Below are 26,728 nucleotides of genomic sequence, written 5' to 3' on the forward strand. Positions count from 1 at the left end.
CAGAAGGATTGCTGGAGGCCAGGAGTTAGAGACCAGCCTGGGGACCACAGACTTGTCTCTACAAAAAAAAAAAAAAATATTATCCAGGAATGGTGGTCTGCGCCTGTAGTCCTAGCTATTCAGAAGGCTGAGGAGGGAGAATCTCTTGAGCTTACGAGTTCTAGGCTAAAATGAGCTATGATGATGTCACCGCACTCAAGCCTAGGTGACAGAGCAAGACTCGTTTCCAAAAAAAAATTAATTTTAATTTTAAAAATTAATAAGTCAACTAAGTCAGCTAATCAGCATGACTATGTAAGTTCATTTTCTCTTTTCAGGCACTAGATTGTGGTTCCCACTGGGAAAATACAATACTGCGGAGGATGGAATATTCATCTGTACTGGTCAGTGAAAGGGTCAAATTGTTCTAATTAGCTATGATTTTTCTGAGGAGAAAGAAAAACATGTATACATCCATAGTTTAAGGCTAACAATTCCTTCTCTTACTCTCAAATTGGTGTGATGAAAATTAAAAGTAAGCTTCTTATGCTCTTACATTCCTCATCTGCTTCTACCTGAAACCTTTTAGAACAGATTTCTGAAAACTTATTTCTACAGATAAATTAAAAATGGTATTGCACAGACAATGAAACCCAGGGGAAAATACAGTGTGAGGGCAAATCCAGGAGATATCCAAGTAAGGCAGAACTGCTAGGACACAGACACTGACAGGAATAGTTCTGAGTCTATACTTGCTATTGTTATAGGTACACATGAAAAGAATTTCTTCTCCCTGAGCCTCGGATTTTTTAAGAAAAATCTGCACAAAGCTGATATTTCCTACTCTGACTATCTTACATAACATACAGTCAATATCACATGAGATGAGGACAAGTACTGTTTTGCTTTCACATGTTTTACAAATAAAAGTTTAGTTAATTCCCATAGAACAGTTTAAAACTTACATCTTGCTGGCCCTTATTCACAAGAGGGTTAGTTTCTCAAAATATCACTAAAAACCACTTTCTTCTTTCAAATTATCCCTATAACATGATCTGAAGACTGGACATCATAGATAATTTTATAAAGGCCAAATGTGTTAATATAAAGATAGAGAATAAGACAGTGGTTATGGTGGTAGAGGTGACAGAAAATGGAAATATATAGGTGAAAGTACAGAAAGTAGCAAATATGTAGGCTGGACAAGACAGAGAGCTAATGTACAACATGAAGACTATAGTTAATAATAATGTATTGGATTCCAAATTATTGCTAAATGAGTAGGCTATTGCTGTTCATGCCAGAGGAGTGGCGGTGGGGGGAATAATGGGTAATTACGTAAGATGACAGATATGTTAACTTATTCTACTATAGCAGCCATTTGACTACATATACGGTATTGTATGACATTGTATACTTTAAATATACATAATAAAATTTATCAAAAATAATAAAATAAGATGAATTGATTGTAGATTCATTGTCTAAGATATTTGATAGTGGCTCTGCCATTTATTAGCTGTGCCATCTGTTATTTGAAATGTTTGTTTTTTTCATTATATTATCCATTAAACCAGGTTAATAATGGAGATAGATGTGTAGAATAGATTTCTAAATTTTAGAAAGTGCTTGTAATATGGTAAATGCTGCATAAGATTTTGTGCTATTATTATGCAATACTATAATGCCAAATGTGATACTTAATACCCAGGGAACATTACACTAAGAATAGACATTTTACAAAAGAAAACATAAGCATCCAGAATTACACTACACAAACGAAATGTTTTCACTTTTTAATATCTTCTTTTTTGTTTACATCCTTGAGTGTTTTCACGGAATTGCAATTTAATATTTTGTAGTTGCTTTACAATTTAGCATTATATTATAAACCTTTATCATATTTTCTTCTAACATTCATACCTCTGTTTAATAGTTAAAACATTTCACGAAGAGTACGGCAATTAAATTATTTAATCATTGTATCATTGTTTGAGATATAGTTTATAGATGTAATGAAGTTACCATAGCGTCAGAGGAAAAACACTCAGTTAATGTTAATCATTTACCAATTTTGTTATTGTTATCAAACATCGTGCTTATTAAAAAATAAATGTTATTTTATCTTTCTTCATATTATCTTAATATACGTTTTTAAGACCATGATTATCATATCAAAAATAACATTTTTAAGATGCTTGAAATATACCACCATATTGTTCTTTAAAACAGTATCATCCATTCAAGTGTCAAAGTAATATATGTAATATATGTGTATACATTTTCTATAACTCCCAGCATTAAGTTTATCAATAGTTTTAAGTTTCGATGATTTAATACATAAAAAAGATGAAATATTTTTGTCATTTTATTATACATACCTTCAGAAAAGACTAAAATTACTTATGAAAATAAATTAATAGTCTATTTCTTAGAGAAGTTTTCAAATAGGACTTGAATAGAAAATGAATAAAGTTCTATATACCCCCTACCTTGCATACAATGTCACTAAGTAACATTGGTGTAATTCATTCATTATAATAGCTGAATCAATATTGATGCATTACTATTAAGGAAATTTATGGAGTTTTCACTAGGGTTTACTCTCTCTGTTGTGTAGTTCTGTGGGTTTTGCCAAAAACATAACGGCATGTATCCATCAATGCAATATAACACAGGATAGTTTCAGCAGCCTGGATATTGCCTGTGCTCTGCCTATTCCTTAATCCCCTCTCCTGCCCAGCCCCTGCTAACTATTGATCTTTAAGTGTCAGTATAATTTTACCTTTTCCAGAATGTCATGTAATTGGAATCATATAGTATGTAGGTTTTACAGATTGGCTTCTTTCATTGTAAGTTTGTTATTTAATTAAAAAATGTGTCAGATCTTTTTATTGTCTCTGTCAATTGATATTATTTATTTATTTATTTTGAGATCTTGGAAACTTTTATTATTTCGTTAGTGTCACTTGTATAAATGGATTTTTAATTTTTTCTTTTTTCACTAATTATGAGGACATACATTTTTAACAGCATAACATTTTTAAAAGCTTTTTAGCACCTCTTATAGCTTCAAATTACTAATTAGTTACTTAGACTTATAATGAAAATGCCATGTATGGTGCAATTTTTTCTTTTAAATATATTTATTACTTTAGAATATCATAGCATAAAATGTATACAGTATAAAAACATCAACAATAAAATTAAAATCACCTAGAGAATGGCATTAGAAATAATTCTGAATGTATTCTTTCTTAATATTAAGAATTTTTTACACAATTAGGATAGTGGAATGTGTGTGTGTGGGTGTGTGTTTGTGGGCATGTGTGCATGTTTTAAATAAAAATGCTTTATGGATCTCTTGATTAGTTTGGGTTTTGGTGGTTTTTCCTCATACTTTTACATGTAATTTTCTCAATAACATTGAGTAAATACTTTAAAATTTAAGTGTATACCATAAAATTCACCCATTTTAAGTATATAATGAAATGACTTTTAGTAAATTTGCAGTCTTAAAGTCATCACTGACATTGAGTTTTAGAATATTGCATAAACCAAAGTGCATGTTTACAATTAATTGTGCACTACTGCCCCTGCCCCAAGTGACTACTAATCCATTTCCTGTCTCTATAGATTTGTCTTTTCTGTACATTTCATATAAATCAAATTATACAGTATGTGTTCTTTCATGTCTGGCTTATGTCACTTGGCATCATGCCCCAGTTCCCTCTCCTTCAGCTCTTTATACTGGGATACTACTAAATATAGTAGTCTACATTTATTTTTTTCAGAACTTTCTAGTGGGTCCTCTGGGCTACAAATGAAATAGAAATGTTATCCTCTGTGACTCTTCCAGCCTCACATTCTATATCCAACCCAGCATTTCTACTCATGTCAGCTGTTTATTTATTACCCTACAACCTGCAGAGAAGACACATTCATTTATACCTCATTTAGTGTTGGCCATCACTTTCTCTATACCTCTAAGATCCACTCCAACAGTGAGCTTCCCAAACTTGTGGAGTCCTTCGCTGGGTACAAAATATGGAATCCCAAGAAAATGTCTCCAAATCAATGGCTCTTCTTGTTTACAATGTCTTATATTCCGGTCCAGGTAAGCAAACTCAATCTAAATCAATATTAGGAATACTCTCTTGCCTCCTGTGAACTTTTAAAATCTAATCATTACAACTGCTTTATCATATAATTCTTTTCTTCCCTTGTCAGGATCAGCAAGTTCCAAATAACTCTCCTTTGAATTTAACCCTAGTGAAACTGGAGGCCAAGAGAGAAGATAGAGACAACTCATGAGTAGATGCCGTATTGTCTTGTTGAAGCAGCATCTTCCAGCCTAGGAGAAATTCTGGCTCCTATTAGGGATGGGTTGGCCACTTTCACAAGCTAGGAGAAATTAAAAGGCTTTGTGCAGCCAACATCATGTGAGGCACTCATCTAGTCTCATCCCATATTTCTGGGTTTCAGGTTTCAACAATAAGGCTCTGACCTTAGCATAACCTATTTCATTTGGAAATGTAAATGTTACCTGAGAGCTATAATTATCAGATGCCCAGGCTGCTTTTCAGCTGTGCAGCCATATCCATTCCTAGAGATTAATGTCTCTTGTAAGTTACCAAAAAAGATTCCCTTTCATACGTAGCCTCTAAACTGCTTGTTGCCTCAGTTTTTCACTATTTCTCTGCAATGTGTCAATACAACTCAGTTGTAACTGGCTACCTCTGATATTACTATGGGCATTGCTCGTCTCATATCTTTCAAATCTGAAATCATTGCACTTACCACTGGGACATTTTGCAGGTCTCCAACAATGAAATCTTTAATAACTGGAACAGCACCAGCTGGGGCTTTCTGACTTCTTGCCTGGTTTTTCAGACTACTACTGCAAACAGCTTTTAGTGAGGTTGCTCTGAGAAACATACGCTAAGACAGAATTTGACACACAATGAATTCCTGAAGAAAATGAGAGTTAAGAATAAAGGTGAGGGAGATGAACAAGATGAGATCTTTAGCCACAAATCTGCTGTAAAGAATAAGGAGAAAACAGAAAGTTTGAATAAGAAGTTTCAGTATGCAGTGCAACTTCAAGAAAGATTTGGCAAGGCCAACTGGGAGTCCTACAGCCAAAGTCACTCAGTGGATTAAGTCCCACATCTCAAGGAAATGGTCTTCATTAGAACCTCAAGAGTGCTCGTTCGTCGGCTGAAGCATTGCCTAGGCGTAAATGTGGTGGAATCCAGAGTGGCAGCAGATGGATCCATGTCAGACAATTATTAGGGCATCTCAGTGGTGCATTTCTGAGACTGCCACAGAGGCTTTCAATGCACAATAATAATTTAGTGCAAAAATTAAGTATTCTCAAGTGCTGCCATTTACCATGTCTTTAGAAAACAAGATTAGCACATTGACCAAGGAGTATGTAGTAATTAAACAAAACAAATGAATCAGTAACTATGAACATACTCAACTCAGGTCAGATATCAAATAATCCTTTGTGATATTTATTCAAATTGTTGTGACTAATAAATCAATCTGGCAATTCATTTTATCCCTTAGAGATCTCTCATACTTTGTAGTGAAAATATTATTTTCCTTTAAGAAATATATAAACTGCTAGAATTAAAGGATGATATATATCTTTTGGTTTATAATCCATAGCAAATTGTGGTTAGCCCTAAACTGCTATGCCTCAGCTTTGAGAAACATTAAATTGTAGAGACCAATAGATATTATCCTCAATGACTTGTGTGATTCCTTCAGGTAGTTTATAAATAATTGAGGATGATAATTATCCTGCTGCTAACTCAGAGGATGTTTCTTCGTGGTTTTATTGAGAAACGATCACAATCATCATCATTATAATAAGAAGTCACATATTAACTAACGTCATACCACACATTAGATGCTTCAGTCTATTCACTTTATATCCACTCTGATTCATGTCTCACAATTCTCCACATTGCAGCCATCTTTTTAAATAATTAAACCTGATTATGCCCCATTATACTTAAAATATTTTAATAGATCCCTAGTCTCTTAAGATGAAGACTGAAATTCTTGGTATTGCCTTCATGGTCTAATGTTGTGTGCTCCTGCTTATTTCTCCAGTTTTATTTCATTCCACTCTGCCCCTCCTTTCCTTTTAATTATTCACACTGACGTTCTTTCTCTTCTTGTAATGCTCCAGCATTCTGCAACATGATCCATCTTCTCTGGTAGCTCCATTTAGAGCAGTAAGCAGAGTTGTCTTTTGGGAATCTATTTGTCACTGATCATCATTGTCTTATAAGGTATTAGGCTACTCTATTATCTGAACCTTTCCACAAATAATACATTTAGCCTATTTTACATAAAAATGACGGAGTCTCGGCCAGGTGCGGTGGCTCACTCCTGTAATCCCAGCACTTTGGGAGGTCAAGATGGGTGGATCACCTGAGGTCAGGAGTTCAAGACCAGCCTGGCCAACATGGTGACACTCCATCTCTACTAAAAATACAAAAATTAGCTGGGCATGGTGGTGGGTGCCTGTAATCCCAGCTACTCAAGAGGCTGAGGCAAGAGAATCGCTTGAACCCGGGAGGCGGAGATTGCAGTGAGCCGAGACCGTGCCATTGCACTCCAGCCTGTCTGGCCTGGGCAACAAGAGCAAAACTCCCTCCTTCAAAAAAAAAAAAAAAAAAAAAAAAAGGACTGAGTCTCATATTTCACTTATTGGGAGGCAATAATAATAATAATTTAAAAAATGATATTCACAGGAGAAAATACAGTTTTGATCTCTGCTTCTCTTACTTCCTAACTGTGAAAACTAATCATTAATTTCCTAAACTACACTTTTGCTAAAGACCAAAGTTTACTGAGTTGTGAGGATAAAATAACATGCTTTATTTTAATAAAATGTGTAAGTTATTCAGAGAGTTCAAGAAACTCCTGGTATCTAATTATTCAGGAAAGGATAGGCATTCAGTATGTGCATATTTATTTATTTATTTAGAGACAGAGTCTCAGTCTGTTGCCAAGGCTGGAGTGCAGTGTTGTGATTTTGGCTCACTGAAACCTCCGCCTCCTAAGTTCAGGTGATTCTCGTGTCTCAGCCTCCTGAGTAGCTGGGCTTACAGACATGCCCCCCCACACCTGGCTAATTTTTGTATTTTTAGTAGAAATGAGGTTTTGCCATGTTGGTCAGGCTGGTCTCGAAATTCTGGCCTCTTGTGATCTGCCTACCTGGGCCTCCCAAAGTGCTGTGATTACAGAACGGCGCCACAATGCCTGGCCCTGTATGTGCATATTTAAATGATCTAAATGTTTGATTCAAATGAATTCATGTGGAAATAGTCTATATGACTAACAGTTACTATTCCAAAATTTATTTTAAAATTATTCTCTGTGTACTAATCAATCACATTTCAAAAGTAGTTATTTCTGTATAAACTATATTGTTGCACAACATTCTGAAGAAACTCAAATGCATTTCCTCTATGTCCTCTGAAATTCTGAAGACAAAACTACGGTATTTCAAATATCACCTAAATGTGGGTTATCTCTGAGAGTATCATCTTCTCTGGCTGCAGCTCTTGCCAGAAACTTTTGGCATTCCTGTTTGGTGAATGCCCTGTTAAGAAGAAGATTAAATCATCAGTATCACGATGTAATGTCTGATAATCTTATCTCCCCCTTAATGATGACATACTAGATTTTCTGAAAAGAAATCCGTCCCTCTACCAGACATAGATTATACATTTTGGATTTCCTTTGTGAAAAATGCAGCTCTCATGTTCTATTCAAAAGTTCATTGGCTCAGTTGTCTGTTCAAGTGCATGTTCTGCTAAGACTCTCAGAATTTTTACCTCTTTAGGGAAGATTAGCTCTTCCCCTTGAGATGCAGGTGGCCCTCCTCTTTGTCTGAGGACCACATAGTACCTTGGTTTCTGATATCATTTTGTAAGAACATAACTTTTCTCATTAAATCATATTAAATTAATCTTCTACATATCTCATCTACTTTACACCTCCTAAAAGAAAAGCATATTAGTAGAAAACTGGGTTGTCAATTACAAATAATAAAAATTGGTGCTTTGTATGTGACTTTTTTTTTTCCTTTGGTCATATAAAGTACAGGAACATTTTAAGGCAAAGGTGAAACATTTTAGTACCTAGAATGAGTTGGGCAGCTTTCTGCTTTTATTTATGTGCATCTTGACTTCATCAGGAATAATAGGAATCTACATAAAAAGCAGAATCTTGCCCATTGATTTTAAAGCCTAGAATAAGCAGAGTTAATCCACTTTTCCTCCTATCAACACACACACACACACACACACACACACACACACACACACACACACCCCATTTAAAAAAAATGTTTGCATTCCTCAACAACGTCCAGATGAGGGACCAGTTTATGTACTGCTGGCTCCCATTTGACTCTGACAGTCACTGACCTCATCTAGGTTTTAGGTTAAGTGCAGTGGATAGCTTTATTTGCTGGTATCATGGATGATTGCTCTAGGAATAAATAAAACAAGGAAATAAAGCCAGAATTCTGTGAGGACTGCCTACAATTCACAGCACGTAGTCAACCAACCGATATAAACGTCTTTTCTCACATTTACCAACATTTTCTAGTGAGCAAATGACAAAGTAGAGATTTCCTCTTTCATCTGTATGAAACCAATATTTATATCATTAATATTTGATGCAGTCAAACGTTTTGATAAAGATGATGCCACCAGACAATTCTGAACCAACTAAAATAATATAAATTCAGAAAGCTGTGTGATCCTATCTTTCTAATTCAAATTTTTGAGACTCACAATAACTCCTTAAGCTTCAGTTTTTCTTCAAACCAAAGTAATAGCAATTTTAAAATTCTGACTCCTGAAACAATGTGTTAGGTGTTCTAATGGAACTCCTACACATCATCTGGCTCTTGGAAAAATTATTATCCTCTATGGTAATAAAGTAGTTCCTGAAAACATAATGACTCTGTAAAAATATCAATTAAAATAGTTAGCAAGGAAATAGTTTAGACTTTGAGCTTTTGTGGGATTTCTGTATAGAAATAAAAAGTCATCATTCAATTTTGTTCCATATAACAACATTTAAAACACAGCTGTGAAATATGAAGTGCTTACCTTAGGAAACTTTTTTTCTCTTTCTTTCTTGATGTGTCTGAGATCCAGATTAGATCCACTTCATTGATTAAAAATATTGCTTCTAGCGATTTGCCAAAAATTGTGTTCAGAAATTTAAATTAGGTTAAGTATTTTGTAGCAGACTGCCATAATGATTTTCCAAAGCAAAAAAATCAGTTATCAGAATTAATGATACATAATATTAATTTTATGCTTTTACTTACATTGCCTTGCTTCTTTTGGTTATCTATTTTCAAATGAACTCCTATAACTCTATAACTCCAATGACCCTGGCTGTGGCAGAGGGGACAGCGGGGTTCAATATATTTCTTTAAAACATCTTCCTGTTTGTGTTCAGAAGTTGTGTGGAACATATATAGAAAATGCAACAGATTACATAGTCTGCTAACTCTGCAAATATGAAATCCCCCTAAAGTGGCAGTTGCACACTAAATGGCCTTCCCTGGGGTTAGCAGTGATGGAGTAGCCGGCATGACCTGCTGAGTGAATGGAGCAGCTGCCACTTGAAAAATCAAGGGATGGGCCCCTGTTGCTTAATGACTCTCTTCATAACTCTGCTAAGGACACAGCTCTTCCCTTTCTTCTCTTATTAAACTATGATGCCAAATGAAAGATTTGTTGCTTAAACAATTTAGTCTATCATTCATTGTGTCATTGAGCCTTTGAGTTCTTCACTAATAAAGGAGGTATGAAGCACCTACTATGTACAGGTTATGCCACAAATTAAAGCTACTGAAACAGAGATAGCTGGTCTCTGCGTTCAAGGAGACTGTCTTATGAGGAGACAGACACGTAATCCTCAAGACAGGAATGAAGTTCTACAATTGCACAAATGGGAGAGTTAATTATTCTACATTAAGATGTTAAGAAAGCCTCCACATAGGGTATTCTTCTGAGTTTCATGAAAAGATAGTTTTTAGATACTTGGTGGCTTTGTCATTCATTCTTTGCTGTGAATGTATATTGGAAAAAATTACAGTTATTAATTGCTCAAAAATACTTTAAAGCATTCACTTTTCTTAGTAAAGATGTTATCGATTTCAAGTGACTTGCAGTCCTCAAATGCATATACATGCTCCAGAATGCAATATATATATTGCTTGAGTTAAAGGAGCAAATAGTGAACATCTTAGAATGCTCCAGGGATCACTGGATACTCTAAAGGAAAACAAGCTGAAGGACAATCAAAACAGAACATCTGCCCTACCATCCTAGTTCTTCTTTCCTCCACCGCTATCCTGACCATTCAGTGTGTCTACTTTTTAACTTACCATTCCTGTTATAATCTTATTTTAACCTCATCTCTTTCTGTTTCAAGCTCCACAAAATTGTATAGAACAGTACTTCTTAAATTTTATTATGTCATTAATACAGACATCTAAAGATCTTCTAAAATGCCTATTCAGAGTGGGGCTTGAGATTCTCCATTTCAAACAAAAAAATTTCCAGATAATGCTTATTCTCTTGCTGACACTTTAAGTGGCAAATAATATATATCAAGTTTCAGTTATATATAAGGAAATCATCCTTATTTATTTTGACTTTTATTTAAAATTAATTGGAATTGTGAATATTATTGTGCATATCTGTTACTCTTCTGGTGGGAAGTATTTTAAAGGTATAATGGGTATGGTACAAAAGTGAAGTATTTATACTACATAAAAAATTCGTAGCCACTTGGAGGGAAAATACATTGAGATAAGATGCATATAATGTATACAGTTGAACATTTGGAAATTGGGAGATACTGGTTTCTTGTTCAAGGGATCCTATTGATACTATCGTCTATAATAAAATAATAGCCATTGGTCTTAATCCTCCTCTAAGATTCACTTCTACCTTCTGCCACGATTAATCCTTTGCACCTAGCACACTGCCATATAAAATAGAAGCAATTCTTAATTATTTTATCCTTGAATAAAAAAAGAAATACATAATTATCCAACAACATTGTTTTTCTCCTAGCAGGTCATTGAGTCCTGAGCTAAAAGCAAGACTCTAATGTAATACATATGTGCTAGGGTTGATGTTAGAGACCTGGATGGGGAAGAGGCCCGGAATATAAAAGAAAATGTGTTGTGCTTCTGGGTTGACATTTCTGCATACAGATAGATTAAGAGTTAAACCTGATGATCGTGAAAATACGGGGGCTCCTTGGGAGCAGAGATATAGATGAGTAGAACATATGCAATTAACAAACTTAAACATTAGAATGGAGGGCATCTGAGAAGGCATTTGAATACTTTATAATTTTGCCTAGATATACAAATAAGCATTGCATACTTTTTACATCAGTAATCAGAGAATGGTATAATTCACTTACTCAAAAAATAAATCCTATGGTAACATAAATATGTATATTGTATTGTTAATTGCCTGATTCTACAACGATCGTCTTAAACAACGCTGCAATTGATTTTTTTGGCAGAATAATATACCTTTTAAAATTCTACAAGGCAAAGGTCATTTCTGTCTCACCTATTTATTCCTGACACCAAATTGGAGCATAAGAGGTCTAAGTCTATGTTGTTGACGAATGAATGAATGAGCTGTTGCTATAAACATTGCACGTAAGACACTGTGACATAACGGAGCCTCTGAATATACCTAAAAAATAGGTGTTGTTTCTAGAATACACATTCTAAACGTAAAGTGTTTCTTTCCATTCAGGTTTGGTTGGGCAGGTGTTAGAGATATTTCTAAGCAAGATACACCAGTATTTCACTCTTTAAATGTCTTCATTGGAAACATTAAAATTACACCTTGGAACAAGTACAAATTCACCCATTTTACTAATTTTCTCCTAAAATAATGTGCAATTGTGAATCTTAAATATTACATTCATCTGTTTTGCTGGACTGTGGAAATACTACTCAGACTACATGCTAACTAATAAAAAAATTAATCATTTTTGCTGTATTCAAATGTTGTGAAAATAAAGTACATAAAACACATTTAAAGAACTAGCAATCTATCCAAAGTAATGATTATGTTTCATAAAAATCTTATCAATTACATTTTTTAAGGGCATCAGTTCTGGAATATATAACACAAATTAGCTGTGCATTTCTTTACCTAGAAAATTTGATTCTAATATTTTAGTCAAGTGAAATAATCTGATAATTTAGGAAAGATATATTTTCTAGGATATTATTTGCTGTGTTTTTAATGCCCCACTTCAAATTTATATACTAAAGAAGAATTAGTTAAAGAAAGAGAAGTATGTACATTCAATGTGATGCTTTGCATTTATAAAGAGGAAATTAATTGACTTCTATATTCAGCCATAGAAGAATGCTGAAGGCATATTGTTAAACATTTCAGAATCTTTTATTATCATTTAATTTCTGTTAAAAATAAGTAATTAATAATTCTTTATAACTTTTCATTTGAGAAAGGAAAGTTTCATGTCTTATTTTATACACACAAAAAAACCTATTTTTCTTTTAGAATATGTTTTCTAACAGCAACATTCAAACTTTTGGTATATTTAGAAACTCTCTTACAGCAACCATGTAAAAAATGCCTTTTGGTAAGCAATATTATTTTCCTAAATCTGGTTTGGTTACTCAAGAAGGATTAGTAAGTGTGGGGTATAAATTCACAAACAGAAGTGCATAGATGTTTCTTCCACGTATCATAGGCTAAATTAAGTATTAATTTTAATCCGTAAAAATGAATTGGTTCCTACAGGTAATGTGATTCATGTTCAAAACTTCCTAATTTGTGGTGTGCCCCTTCCACGTGGAAGGGGTTCCACAAGCATGATATTACTAGCTTCCTCTCAGTGCTCTCCCTCACACCAAGCATTCTTTGCAAAAGACAAGTTAGTTTATTTGGCTATTAAATTTAAGAGCAGAACATAGTATGCCTATATGGTTTGCTATTTCTTCTCTTTTTGCATAGAAGCCAGTCTCCTCCCCCAAAAATGTACTCTAACTTTCTATGTAAAAAATTTTATAAGAACAGGCATATTAGAAGTACTCAAACATTACTTATGAATGGGGAGAGAAGATATCAAATGTGTGGGTTTACTATGAGGAAATCAAATGAGCTACAGATACCAGATGTTAGCTTTATTAGAAAAAAATGTATATTTTTATCTCACATATTCTACAGGCTTTTTGTCATATTTCTCTGCTCAAAGTTTAGCTCGGAGAGGTGGGTATTATTTATCGCTTTTCTAAGTCCCTAACAATTGTCAAATGGGATTCTGGATACTGAAAATGTTCAAAATTCCCCCCTAAAATTTATGTTTACTTTCTGTTGTTGTTTCTGTCTGATTATAAATCTAGACGAGAATACTGATAGAATCAACATAATAAAATACAAAAATATAAAATAAATATAATAAATCAGTTATTTCAACATTTAGAAGCAATTATAGCTAAAATCTTCTCATAGTATGTTGGGCTCTTAATGATTATTTTAAACATTTCTGATAATACTGAAAACATAATTTGCATACTGTTTTATTCAATTATCAGCTATAGTATAAACTTTTTTGGTGCATAAAATGTCAAATAATCTTGGCTTTAATCATTCCGTTATTGTCTATTGTTCAGATGCATCTTTTTCTTTTAAACTGCCCTTGTACTGGCACTTAATTTGTTTCTAATTTCTCACCACTGTACATAGTGTTGTGTTGTATATCCTTGGGCCAAAATCATTATTTGCATTTCACTTATATAAGACCTTATACAAGAAAATTGATGAATACAAATTTACCTAACAGATTCAACGTTCCAAATTGTAATAGTAATTTAAATTATTGCAGGAGTGAACATTTTTAAATGATTTTACAAAGTTGCTTTGTTTTTTAATTTAAAAGCAAAAGTAATAAATGCTCTTTATAGAAAAATGAAACATTTAAAACAAGTTGGACTTTCAGAAAATGTATATTAACTTATAAAAATTTTGCATAATTTGTTTTAATATAAACCTGGGATCCCTGCCTTTCTTTCTTATAGGTATACTTCAATGTATTGCATGGATAACTGAAGTTTCCTAATTGATAATTGTTCAAGATTAATTATTACATTACATTAATGTATACATGTTTCACATTGAATCCCTTGAACATTTATCTTACCTAATAACTCAAAACTGTGTCTGAATTTGCACTAGCTTCAAAAAATTAGTCCAAAATAAAAATTGCAAAACAAAATTGATAAGGCTTCATAATCACCTCTTCTATGGAATGTATTGGTTTTCCACTCCCTAATTCAAAGTATCTCGGCTAATTCAGGAAATCTCTAAGGCACTGTCCAAAGTCCCTGTAGTTAGATCCCAAGCTACCTCAGAGTTCAATGTATTTTCCTCTTTTGATCTGGCTTGTTGGTTAATAACCCTTGGCACTGCACTCACCCAAAACATTAACTATATTCCTAATGTCTAAAAGATACCCACTTATCACTGCTGTTTCACGTCTAATAAGTACTTCCACATTGAATATTTCAAAAAAAAATCTCTTTATTCTTTCTCCCTCTATAAAAGTATTTCTCCCAAAATACACTTTTCCTCTGGGAGAGAACCACCATTCTCCCAGTTGTTAACATCAACACCTAGAAGTTATTCTTCATTTCTCTATTTTTCTCATTTTCAACATCCAATCTACACCATACTCTATTTTTCTCCAAAATATATTCCACATTTTTCCACTCTGCACCCACTTTACTACTGTTTCCTTGGTCTAAGCCACAATTATGTCTTACTTAAATCCCTATAATAGCCTCTATCTGGCCTTCCTGTTTCTAATTCTATTCCAGAAATCCCTCTTTCCCATTGTAACCCAAGGCATCTTTCCAAAATGTAATGATGTGAAGTGACTGCTTTCCTAAATCCTACAATAGCTTTCCATTGCAGAGTTTACAGCATAAGATGTAGATCTTACTGTGGCCTGCAAAGCTTTACATCTGTGAGTCCCTCTCTGCATTTCTCTTTTCATTTCAAAATGCTCATGAACCAAGCCTTCCCACTCTACCTTTCAGATCCTTGAATTGCTGGCTCCTTGTCATGTAGGTCTCATTTCAAATGACAATTGAAGTGAAAAAACATATCATTAACATATTTGCATAATAATTTCCTTTCCTCTTGATGATGCTTTATAAACTATATTAATTTGAGAGTTGACTTGAATGTAATAGCAAATAAAATATTTTTAAAAGTTATGCGAATAGTAAAGTTTCTGAGAAGTTGCTTCTCTGTGAATAACTTCCAGTTGCATTAAAAATTAAAAGTAAATTGTCCATCTTAGACATTTCCAGGGAATTTCTTTCTTCGAAATTGTAGATATATTTTCCATAAGTTCAGAAATTTACAGTTCAGAGATATATAAAACAAATTCTTTTCTTTTGTTAAAAAGTCTATTATTTTTAATATAAATGCTTATAGAATATTTTCATAATTATGAGGGGTCCAAAATGTTATAGGGCATGCACAAAATTTCATAGATTTTTGACAAATGCTCAACACTCTCAGATAGCACACTCTCAGGATTCATAACACTAGAAAGCCTTCTTACTATAAGCATTTATTTTGTTAACTTTGTTTTATCTCTTTCTCAGAAATGATTGAAGGAATCATTATGTTGAGTTCCTTCCTGTTCTGGTCCTTCATATCTATCAATCTCTCTCTCTCGTCAGTTTAGTCTCTCATTTTTTCCCTCTACATTACAGTCACTTCATTAGGATTTATAGTGTCAGCTTTGCTATTATATTTTTGAATTTGTAATTATTTCTTATTTAATCTACCTCAATTTTCCATATATGTTTTCTCTCATATACATACACATGATGTTGGTATACAAGATGAATGTATATGTATTTACTAGTCTAATTTCTCTTTACATCTCTTTTATGAGGGTAAAAGGTAATCGATTTTACTTACGTAGTTGTCTCCAAAAATATCAGGTGGGCTATTAAATATTAGTCCCAAAACTTTATTGCATTGACTCCTAAGATACCACTAGTTTCTAATAGATGTTTCATGAAAATATTTGTATGGTCAAATAAATTTTAATATACCTCTTATTATATTCTCTCTAAAGGGATTCCATATATACTCTCAAAGACATCAGAGTAAAGAAATACATTTTGTCTAACCTATCATTTATAAAACTTATATACACCAACATTATATTTTCATAGTTGATTCCCGTTAGAAACGCAGCCATAGATAGGATAGATACAATGGCTTGAGGCTTGCTGAAAATTGACTACAATTTGTTCATAGCATATAGAAGAAATGAAGCAAAAATCATTGTTTTCTAGATGGTATTGACACTAGAGATCTGGATACGATTCAGATTTTACAAATCAGATGAAGAAACTTTTAGCCACATGAAGTGAGAAAGATTTCCAAGAGAAAATTTTACTTTTTAATGAAGCTACTTGGCAAGAGAGGGAAGGAGCAGGCATGTTTACTGATAAGAATACTTGCAGGGTACCATGACCCTGGAAATAACAGCGTTGGTCACTTCTTATGTACCCCAATCTAGTGAGAGAAGCAAAGGCAGTATGTACTTTAGTCACCAGGCCTATGGATTGGTTTGGGGAATAATTCCTGAAACTTTAGGTTTGGGTGGGTCAATTTACTTCTCTAAAAGACGACTTGAGCTCTCTGTTTCCTAATAAACATAATTCTACTAAAAGTAGATAGAAATAATTCTGTTATTTATAACATTACATTTCACATTTAATAATATTTATCAATACTGTATGCAGGCAACAGAATAGAACCCTAAGGAAATAGAAATCAGGAGTGATTATCTGACATGGTCAAGTTTCCAGGCAACAAAAACTATTATCCTTAGAGGATGGAAGATGGGTGAAGTAAATAATGATGTAGGACACACACCTATTTTCTGAAAGCATAATGCTGTTGGGTCAAGGTACCACTGCTAGAAACCACTAGGGCAGGAATGGCTTAAGCCCCCATCAGATCTCTTTTATGAAAGTTAATGTACTGATTGGTGAAGAGAGACACTGATATTGTAACAGACACTTTCGTAGATTTGAATAATCTGTATATCCAAAACTCCTACACTCCCTGAGCTTCTCCTGCCAGCATAGGCTGGCTCTTTGTAAGTTTAATGGGTAGTTTATGCCCTGAGAAATCTTCAGTGACATCACCTTCCTTATTTACATTGTCATTCTCCCCATTGCCCCTCTTTTCTAATCCCTTCCCTAATTACCTTTAGATTTATAAATAGATCAGACCTTAACTTTCAAGGGAGATCATGTACAATTTTTAAATCAAAAGGAAAAGCTTTATGCACCAAAAGAATTACAAGAGTTCACTGATTTATGTCCATGTAAATCTTGGATCTTGGAATGGTGTGGAAATAGATTTAGAGAGTTCTACATTAAGGAAGAAGAATGGTACATTTAAGTCAAGCTGGCTTTTCAATATGGGTGTATTAGTAATTCTGTGCCAACTCTTAGGCTGTCTGACCAACACCTGGACTCAATGTAGGCCAATGCTAAATGCAATTGAATTGCTGGAGATTGTTTGATATAACATTAGAGAAAAGAATTCTGAAAGTTATACATAACCTTTTGGCTTATATATCTGATAAGAAATTAGCAAGTGGGAGATCAAATCCTCCCGTGAAAATGCTAATGACCTGGCAAACTCACTAATGGTATTTACTAGCTGGAGAATGCTTATCTCTGAAATACTTTTAGCAGGAGACACCTGATGTATTTCAGATTTTTTTACAGTTAACACACCTGGAATTATGAAATTATGGAATTTTGAGGGTATGATTCCTTGGAAGTGTCAAACTATGTAATTACTGGAGTATAACACAAGGACTTTTCATTACCAAAATAGTTTTATTTTCAGCAATACACACATCGTTTAGAAACTTCCTATGTTAAATCTGGGCCAAGAAAATTCAGGACCTGGAAAGGGGTTTTGACAGTACAGCATATCTCCAGGTTTTACCTAGTATTCCTATCTGCATCTTTGAAAATATTAGCATGGCTTGACACTGGTTAGGACCGTTGATTACAATTTGGCTACCTGACACTTTCTGTTTTCTCAATATCACTGGACAGGACTTGGATACATGGGCTACACCTATCTGAAGGGGAGGCTGTAAAACACTAAACAGAGAATTTGCTTATAAAGGAAGAACAGAAGCCTAGATATTGAGGCAGTCAACAGTCTTTAAAACATTTGCAGCATATGTTCTACTATGTCTTAAAGTAGCTCAGTTAGATGTTAGACTAAGTTTATATATTTGATTATATTAAAGAAAACTGCATGAAGAGACTCTCTAAAGTGATGGTACAAATCTCTGTGCAAGGACATACAGTAAACATGTTTATAATATCAATATTAATTTATTCATTTATCAAAAATTATCCATTAAGGAATTTTATGTGTATTTTTCAACAAGTCTATCAATTCAAGGCCAAGAACACTTTATATAACCATCAAACATTTTTTATCATGTTTTATTGGAAGTAAAACCTCCATATTAAACCCAGACCACACCAATCTTAAGTTCTGAAACTTTTGGAGAACTTGAGGTGATCTGTCAGGGTTTATAAGAATGTAGTCTCAAAAAGCTTCTAGGGAATGAATTTATCCAACAGTATAATAAAGAAACTGGAGTTTTAGAAACATATCTTCAGGAACAAAAAGTGGAAAGTGTCCTAGAACGTAGGATAATAATGAACAGTAGTCTATAGTCAATTGAAAGTAGAGGCCCAACCTTAAGGCATTAAAAATATATTAAAAAACAATAAATACTTCCCATGGGCTTCTAGTTTGCGATATTTATTCTGGACATACAGGTTTTAGTTAAAAGAAAATGGTCACTCTGTTTGCTCCAGGAGAAAGGTAGAGCGCTATGGAAAAAGGGCCAGAAGAAAAATGAGCTGTTCGACTAACACAGCTGAGAGCACACAGCAGCAGCATCCTCAGAGCCAGCGGCTGCAGCAGGGATGGAGGCAGTGCCAAGAGCAAGCAAGTCCTCAGAGACTACATCAGGGCTCACAACACTGGGACTTGGCAGCTTTCCTGGCAAAGACACTTCTAGGTATATTTAGGCTCCAGTGTGTTGGACATAAATTGGGTGGCACCTGTGGCCAAACTACTTCATTAGTTGTCCAGGGTACCAGCAGTTGTGACTAAGGATGACAATAGAAAACATGCATGGTGCTTTCTATGCGTCGCACACTTTCCAAAAGTTTACATATATTAATTTAATGAATCTGATGGCTTTCACGCCCTTGCTCATAAGCACACACAATAAGTTTAGAGCCAGAACTCAAGCTCAAAATCTATTCACCTAAACATTATGCTATGCTGAGAGACAGAGTGTATAATCCAAGGAACATGTCAGAGATCTCCTGCTAATCCCAGAGTTATTTGAAAGCTTTCAGGATTAACAGGAGTGTGGGTAATGTGGAAAGGAGGTGGCATGACCAGAGAAATAGTTTGAGGTATTTGATGTCACCTTATTTCACTATCAGTAGTCCTTGAGAAATATAGATTATAGGGTATTAGATAAGGTAGACTCTTTTAAGTAATTCAAAGAGAAAATGTATGCCTGTGAACATAATCTTAGACATATTTAAATTACAAAACCAAAATATTTCCCTTTCCAATATTTCCATAGGAAAGATGAACAAGAGGCCAGATTAACATAGATTTACATTTAAACATTCATAGAAGACTCCCAGGGTAAGGTAAATTTTCTGGAAACCAAACAAATATTTACTTATGCCAATAGCATCCCATCCATGGCCACAGGTAAGGGTTTTTTTTTTTTGTTTTTTTGTTTTTTTTTTTTACCTTTGAGATCAGCACTTTATTTACCTGATATGTTCCACTAACTTTCTCAACTCTTTTTTCTGATTCTTCTCTATAGACAATTTCATGCCAACTGCCTGAGACACATGGAGCTAGATTCAAAAACATTTCTTCAGGCATATGAACTATATCTTTCCCCAAAAAACAAAGTATAGAAAATACTGCAAATGGCTGGGCGTGGGGGCTCATGCCTGTAATCCCAGTGCTTTGGAAGGCCAACGCAGGTGGATCGCCTGCGCTCAGGAGTTCGAGACCAGCCTGGGCAACGTGGTGAAACCCTGTCTCCACCGAAAATATAAAAAATTAGCCGGGCATGGTGGCATGCACCTGTAGTCCCAGCTACTTAGAAGGCTGAGGTGGGAGGATCGCTTGAGCGTGGGAGGTCAAGGCTGCAAATAAGCCAGGACTGCCACTGAACTCCAGCTTGAGTGACAGAGGGAGACCCTGTCTAAAAGAAAAGAAAATACTGCAGGTATAGGTGAAAGTCTGCTAAAAATCTGTTTTCTGAAAATGCCTTTTGGTATTCCTATATTTATGTACTTAATTTTATTTTATTTTTTTTTCTTTTTTTTTATTATACTTTAGGGTTTTAGGGTACATGTGCACAATGTGCAGTTTTGTTACATATGTATCCATGTGCCATGTTGATTTCCTGCACCCATTAACTCGTCATTTAGCATTAGGTGTATCTCCTAATGCTGTCCCTCCCCCCTCCCCCCACCCCACAACAGTCCCCGGAGTGTGATGTTCCCCTTCCTGTGTCCATGAGTTCTCATTGTTCAATTCCCACCTATGAGTGAGAACATGCGGTGTTTGGTTTTTTGTCCCTGCGATAGTTTACTGAGAATGATGTTTTCCAGTTTCATCCATGTCCCTACAAAGGACACGAACTCATCATTTTTTATGGCTGCATAGTATTCCATGGTGTATATGTGCCACATTTTCTTAATCCAGTCTATCGTTGTTGGACATTTGGGTTGGTTCCAACTCTTTGCTATTGTGAATAGTGCCGCAATAAACATACGTGTGCATGTGTCTTTATAGCAGCATGATTTATAGTCCTTTGGGTATATACCCAGTAATGGGATGGCTGGGTCAAATGGTATTTCTAGTTCGAGATCCCTGAGGAATCGCCACACTGACTTCCACAATGGTTGAACTAGTTTACAGTCCCACCAACAGTGTAAAAGTGTTCCTATTTCTCCACATCCTCTCCAGCACCTGTTGTTTCCTGATTTTTTAATGATGGCCATTCTAACTGGTGTGAGATGGTATCTCACTGTGGTTTTGATTTGCATTTCTCTGATGGCCAGTGATGAGGAGCATTTCTTCATGTGTTTTTTGGCTGCATAAATGTCTTCTTTTGAGAAGTGTCTGTTCATGTCCTCTGCCCACTTTTTGATGGGGTTGTTTGTTTTTTTCTTGTAAATTTGTTTGAGTTCATTGTAGATTCTGGATATTAGCCCTTTGTCAGATGAGTAGGTTGCAAAAATTTTCTCCCATTGTGTAGGTTGCCTGTTCACTCTGATGATAGTTTCTTTTGCTGTGCAGAAGCTCTTTAGTTTAATGAGATCCCATTTGTCGATTTTGGCTTTTGTTGCCATTGCTTTTGGTGTTTTAGACATGAAGTCCTTGCCCACGCCTATGTCCTGAATGGTATTGCCTAGGTTTTCTTGTAGGATTTTAATGGTTTTAGGTCTAACATATAAGTCTTTAATCCATCTTGAATTAATTTTTGTATAAGGTGTAAGGAAGGGATCCAGTTGCAGCTTTCTACATATGGCTAGCCAGTTTTCCCAGCACCATTTATTAAATAGGGAATCCTTTCCCCATTGCTTGTTTTTGTCAGGTTTGTCAAAGATCAGATAGTTGTAGCTATGCGGCATCATTTCTGAGGGCTCTGTTCTGTTCCATTGATCTATGTCTCTGTTGTGGTACCAGTACCATGCTGTTTTGGTTACTGTAGCCTTGTAGTATAGTTTAAAGTCAGGTAGCGTGATGCCTCCAGCTTTGTTCTTTTGGCTTAGGATTGACTTGGCGATGCGGGCTCTTTTTTGGTTCCATATGAACTTTAAAGTAGTTTTTTCCAATTCTGTGAAGAAAGTCATTGGTAGCTTGATGGGGATGGCATTGAATCTATAAATTACCTTGGGCAGTATGGCCATTTTCACGATATTGATTCTTCCAACCCATGAGCATGGAATGTTCTTCCATTTGTTTGTATCCTCTTTTATTTCATTGAGCAGTGGTTTGTAGTTCTCCTTGAAGAGGTCCTTCACATCCCTTGTAAGTTGGATTCCTAGGTATTTGATTCTCTTTGAAGCAATTGTGAATGGGAGTTCACTCATGATTTGGCTCTCTGTTTGTCTGTTATTGGTGTACAAGAATGCTTGTGATTTTTGTACATTAATTTTGTATCCTGAGACTTTGCTGAAGTTGCTAATCAGCTTAAGGAGATTTTGGGCTGAGACAATGGGGTTTTCTAGATATACAATCATGTCATCTGCAAACAGGGACAATTTGACTTCCTCTTTTCCTAATTGAATACCCTTTATTTCCTTCTCCTGCCTGATTGCTCTGGCCAGAACTTCCAGCACTATGTTGAATAGGAGCGGTGAGAGAGGGCATCCCTGTCTTGTGCCAGTTTTCAGAGGGAATGCTTCCAGTTTTTGCCCATTCAGTATGATATTGGCTGTGGGTTTGTCGTAGATAGCTCTTATTATTTTGAGATACGTCCCATCAATACCTATTTTATTGAGAGTTTTTAGCATGAAGGGTTGTTGAATTTTGTCAAAGGCCTTTTCTGCATCTATTGAGATAATCATGTGGTTTTTGTCTTTGGTTCTGTTTATATGCTGGATTACATTTATTGATTTGCGTATGTTGAACCAGCCTTGCATCCCAGGGATGAAGCCCACTTGATCATGGTGCATAAGCTTTTTGATGTGCTGCTGGATTCGGTTTGCCAGTATTTTATTGAGGATTTTTGCATCAATGTTCATCAAGGATATTGGTCTGAAATTCTCTTTTTTGGTTAAGTCTCTGCAAGGTTTTGGTATCAGGACGATGCTGGCTTCGTAAAATGTGTTAGGGAGGATTCCCTCTTTTTCTATCGATTGGAATAGTTTCAGAAGGAATGGTACCAGTTCCTCCTTGTACCTCTGGTAGAATTCAGCTGTGAATCCATCAGGTCCTGGACTCTTTTTGGTTGGTAAGCTATTGATTATTGCCACAATTTCAGAACCTGTTATTGGTCTATTCAGAGATTCAACTTCTTCCTAGTTTAGTCTTGGGAGGGTGTATTTGTCGAGGAATTTATCCATTTCTTCTAGATTTTCTAGTTTATTTGCATAGAGGTGTTTGTAGTATTCTCTGATGGTAGATTGTATTTCTGTGGGATCGGTGGTGATATCCCCTTTTTCGTTTTTTATTGCATCTATTTGATTCTTCTCTCTTTTCTTCTTTATTAGTCTTGCTAGCGGTCCATCAATTTTGTTGATCTTTTCAAAAAACCAGCTCCTGGATTCATTAATTTTTTGAAGGGTTTTTTGTGTCTCTATTTCCTTCAGTTCTGCTCTGATTTTAGTTATTTCTAGCCTTCTGCTAGCTTTTGAATGTGTTTGCTCTTGCTTTTCTAGTTCTTTTAATTGTGATGTTAGGGTGTCAATTTTGGATCTTTCCTGCTTTCTCTTGTGGGCATTTAGTGCTATAAATTTCCCTCTACACACTGCTTTGAACGTGTCCCAGAGATTCTGGTATGTTGTGTCTTTGTTCTCGTTGGTTTCAAAGAACATCTTTATTTCTTCCTTCATTTCATTATGTACCCAATAGTCATTCAGGAGCAGGTTGTTCAGTTTCCATGTAGTTGAGCGGTTTTGACTGAGTTTCTTAATCCTGAGTTCTAGTTTGATTGCACTGTGGTCTGAGAGACAGTTTGTTATAATCTCTGTTCTTTTACATTTGCTGAGAAGAGCTTTACTTCCAACTATGTGGTCAATTTTGGAATAGGTGCGGTGTGGTGCTGAAAAAAATGTATATTCTGTTGATTTGGGGTGGAGAGTTCTGTAGATGTCTATTAGGTCCACTTTATGTAGAGCTGAGTTCAATTCCTGGATATCCTTGTTAACTTTCTGTCTCGTTGATCTGTCTAATGCTGACAGTGGGGTGTTAAAATCTCCCATTATTATTGTGTGGGAGTTTAAGTCCCTTTGTAGGTCACTCAGGACTTGCTTTATGAATCTGGGTGCTCCTGTGTTAGGTGCATATATATTTAGGATAGTTAGCTCTTCTTGTTGAATTGATCCCTTTACCATTATGTAATGGCCTTCTTTGTCTCTTTTGATCTTTGTTGGTTTAAAGTCTATTTTATCAGAGACTAGGATTGCAGCCCCTGCCTTTTTTTGTTTTCCAGTTGCTTGATAGATCTTCCTCCATCCCTTTATTTTGAGTCTATGTGTGTCTCTGCACGTGAGATGGGTTTCCTGAATACAGCACACTGATGGGTCCTGACTCCTTATCCAGTTTGCCAGTCTGTGTCTTTTGATTGGAGCATTTAGCCCATTTACATTTAACGTGAATATTGTTATGTGTGAATCTGATCCTGTCATTATGATGTTAGTTGGTTATTTTGCTCGTTAGTTGCTATAGTTTCTTCCTAGCCTCAATGGTCTTTACAATTTGGCATGTTTTTGCAGGGGCTGGTACCGGTTGTTCCTTTCCATGTTTAGTGCTTCCTTCAGGAGCTCTTTTAGGGCAGGCCTGGTGGTGACAAAATCACTCAGCGTTTGCTTGTCTGTAAAGTATTTTATTTCTCCTTCACTTATGAAGCTTAGTTTGGCGGGATAGGAAATTCTGGGCTGAAAATTCTTTTCTTTAAGAATGTTGAATATCGGCCCCCACTCTCTTCTGGCTTGTAGAGTTTCTGCTGAGAGATCAGCTGTTAGTCTGATGGGCTTCCCTTTGTGGGTAACCCGACCTTTCTCTCTGGCTGCCCTTAACATTTTTTCCTTCATTTCAACTTTGGTGAATCTGACAATTATGTGTCTTGGAGTTGCCCTTCTTGAGGAGTATCTTTGTGGCGTTCTCTGTATTTCCTGAATCTGAATGCTGGCCTGCCTTGCTAGATTGGGGAAGTTCTCCTGGATAATATCTTGCAGAGTGTTTTCCAACTTGGTTCCATTCTCCCCATCATTTTCAGGTACACCAATCAGACGTAGGTTTGGTCTTTTCACATAGTCCCAAATTTCTTGGAGGCTTTGTTCATTTCTTTTTATTCTTTTTTCTCTAAACTTCCCTTCTCTCTTCATTTCATTCATTTCATCTTCTATCAGCGATACCCTTTCTTCCAGTTGATCGCATCTGCTACTGAGGCTTCTGCATTCTTCGCGTAGTTCTCGAAACTTGGCTTTCAGCTCCATCATCTCCTTGAAGCCCTTCTCTCCATTGGTTATTCTAGTTATCCATTCTTCTAATTTTTTTTCAAAGTTTTTAACTTCTTTGCTATTGTTTTGAATTTCCTCTCGTAGCTCAGAGTAGTTTGATCGTCTGAAGCCTTCTTCTCTCAACTCATCAAAGTCATCCTCCATCCAGCTTTGTTCCGTTGCTGGTGAGGAACTGCGTTCCTTTGGAGGAGGAGAGGTGCTCTGTTTTTTAGAGTTTCCAGTTTTTTTGGTCTGTTTTTTCCCCATCTTTGTGGTTTTGTCTACTTTTTGTCTTCGATGATGGTGATGTACAGATGGGTTTTTGGTGTGGATGTCCTTTCTCTTTGTTAATTTTCCTTCTACCAAACAAGACCCTCAGCTGCAGGTCTGTTGGAGTTTACTAGAGGTCCACTCCAGACCCTGTTTGGCTGGGTGTCAGCAGCGGTGGCTGCAGAACAGTGGATTTTCGTGAGACCACAAATTCAGCTGTCTGATAGTTCCTCTGAAAGTTTTGTCTCAGAGGAGTACCCGGTTGAATGAGGTGTCAGTCTGTCCCTACTGGGGGGGTGCCTCCCAGTTAGGCTGCTCAGGGGTGAGGGACCCACTTTAGGAGGCAGTCTGTCTGTTCTCAGATCTCCAGCTGTGTGCTGGGAGAACCACTACTCTCTTCAAAGCTGTCAGTCAGACAGGGACATTTAAGGCTGTGGAGGTTCTCGCTGAGTTTTTCATTGTCTGTGCCCTGCCCCCAGAGGTGGAGCCTACAGAGGCAGGCAGGCCTCCTTGAGCTGTGGTGGGCTCCACCCAGTTCGAGCTTCCTGGCTGCTTTGTTTACCTAAGCAAGCCTGGGCAATGGCGGGCGCCCCTCCCCCAGCCTCGTTGCCGCCTTGCAGCGTGATCTCAGACTGCTGTGCTAGCAATCAGCAAGACTCTGTGGGCATAGGACCCTCCGAGCCAGGTGCGGGACACAATCTCCTAGTGTGCCGTTTTCCAGGCCCGTTGGAAAAGCGCAGTATTAGGACGGGACTGACCCGATATTCCAGGTGCCGTCTGTTTCCCCTTTCTTTGACTAGGAAAGGGAACTCCCTGACCCCTTGCGCTTCCCGAGTGAGGCAATGCCTCGCCCTGCTTCGGCTCGCGCACAGTGCGCTTCACCGACTGTCCTGCACCCACTGTTAGGCACTCCCTAGTGAGATGAAACCGGTACCTCAAGCAGAAATGCAGAAATCACCCGTCTTCTGTGTCGCTGGGGCTGGGAGCTGGAGACCGGAGCTGTTCCTATTCGGCCATCTTGGCTCCACCCCCTGGGTTTTTTTTTTTTTTTTAACAGTGTAA

General features: G+C 36.1%; 1 long non-coding RNA gene across 1 annotated transcript in view; it reads left to right on the forward strand.

The window, feature by feature from the left end:
• The first annotated feature begins 200 nt into the window (after positions 1-200).
• The window catches only part of LOC129491821 (uncharacterized), a 38,782-nt gene continuing 12,254 nt past the window's right edge, over positions 201-26,728 (forward strand). Inside the window, exon 1 of the long non-coding RNA XR_008660633.2 lies at positions 201-383. This is a non-coding gene — a long non-coding RNA (uncharacterized lncRNA). The remainder of the gene's footprint in view (positions 384-26,728) is intronic.

Source organism: Symphalangus syndactylus, chromosome 10 (genome assembly GCF_028878055.3).
Source record: "Symphalangus syndactylus isolate Jambi chromosome 10, NHGRI_mSymSyn1-v2.1_pri, whole genome shotgun sequence".
NCBI classification, from domain to species: Eukaryota; Metazoa; Chordata; class Mammalia; order Primates; family Hylobatidae; genus Symphalangus; species Symphalangus syndactylus.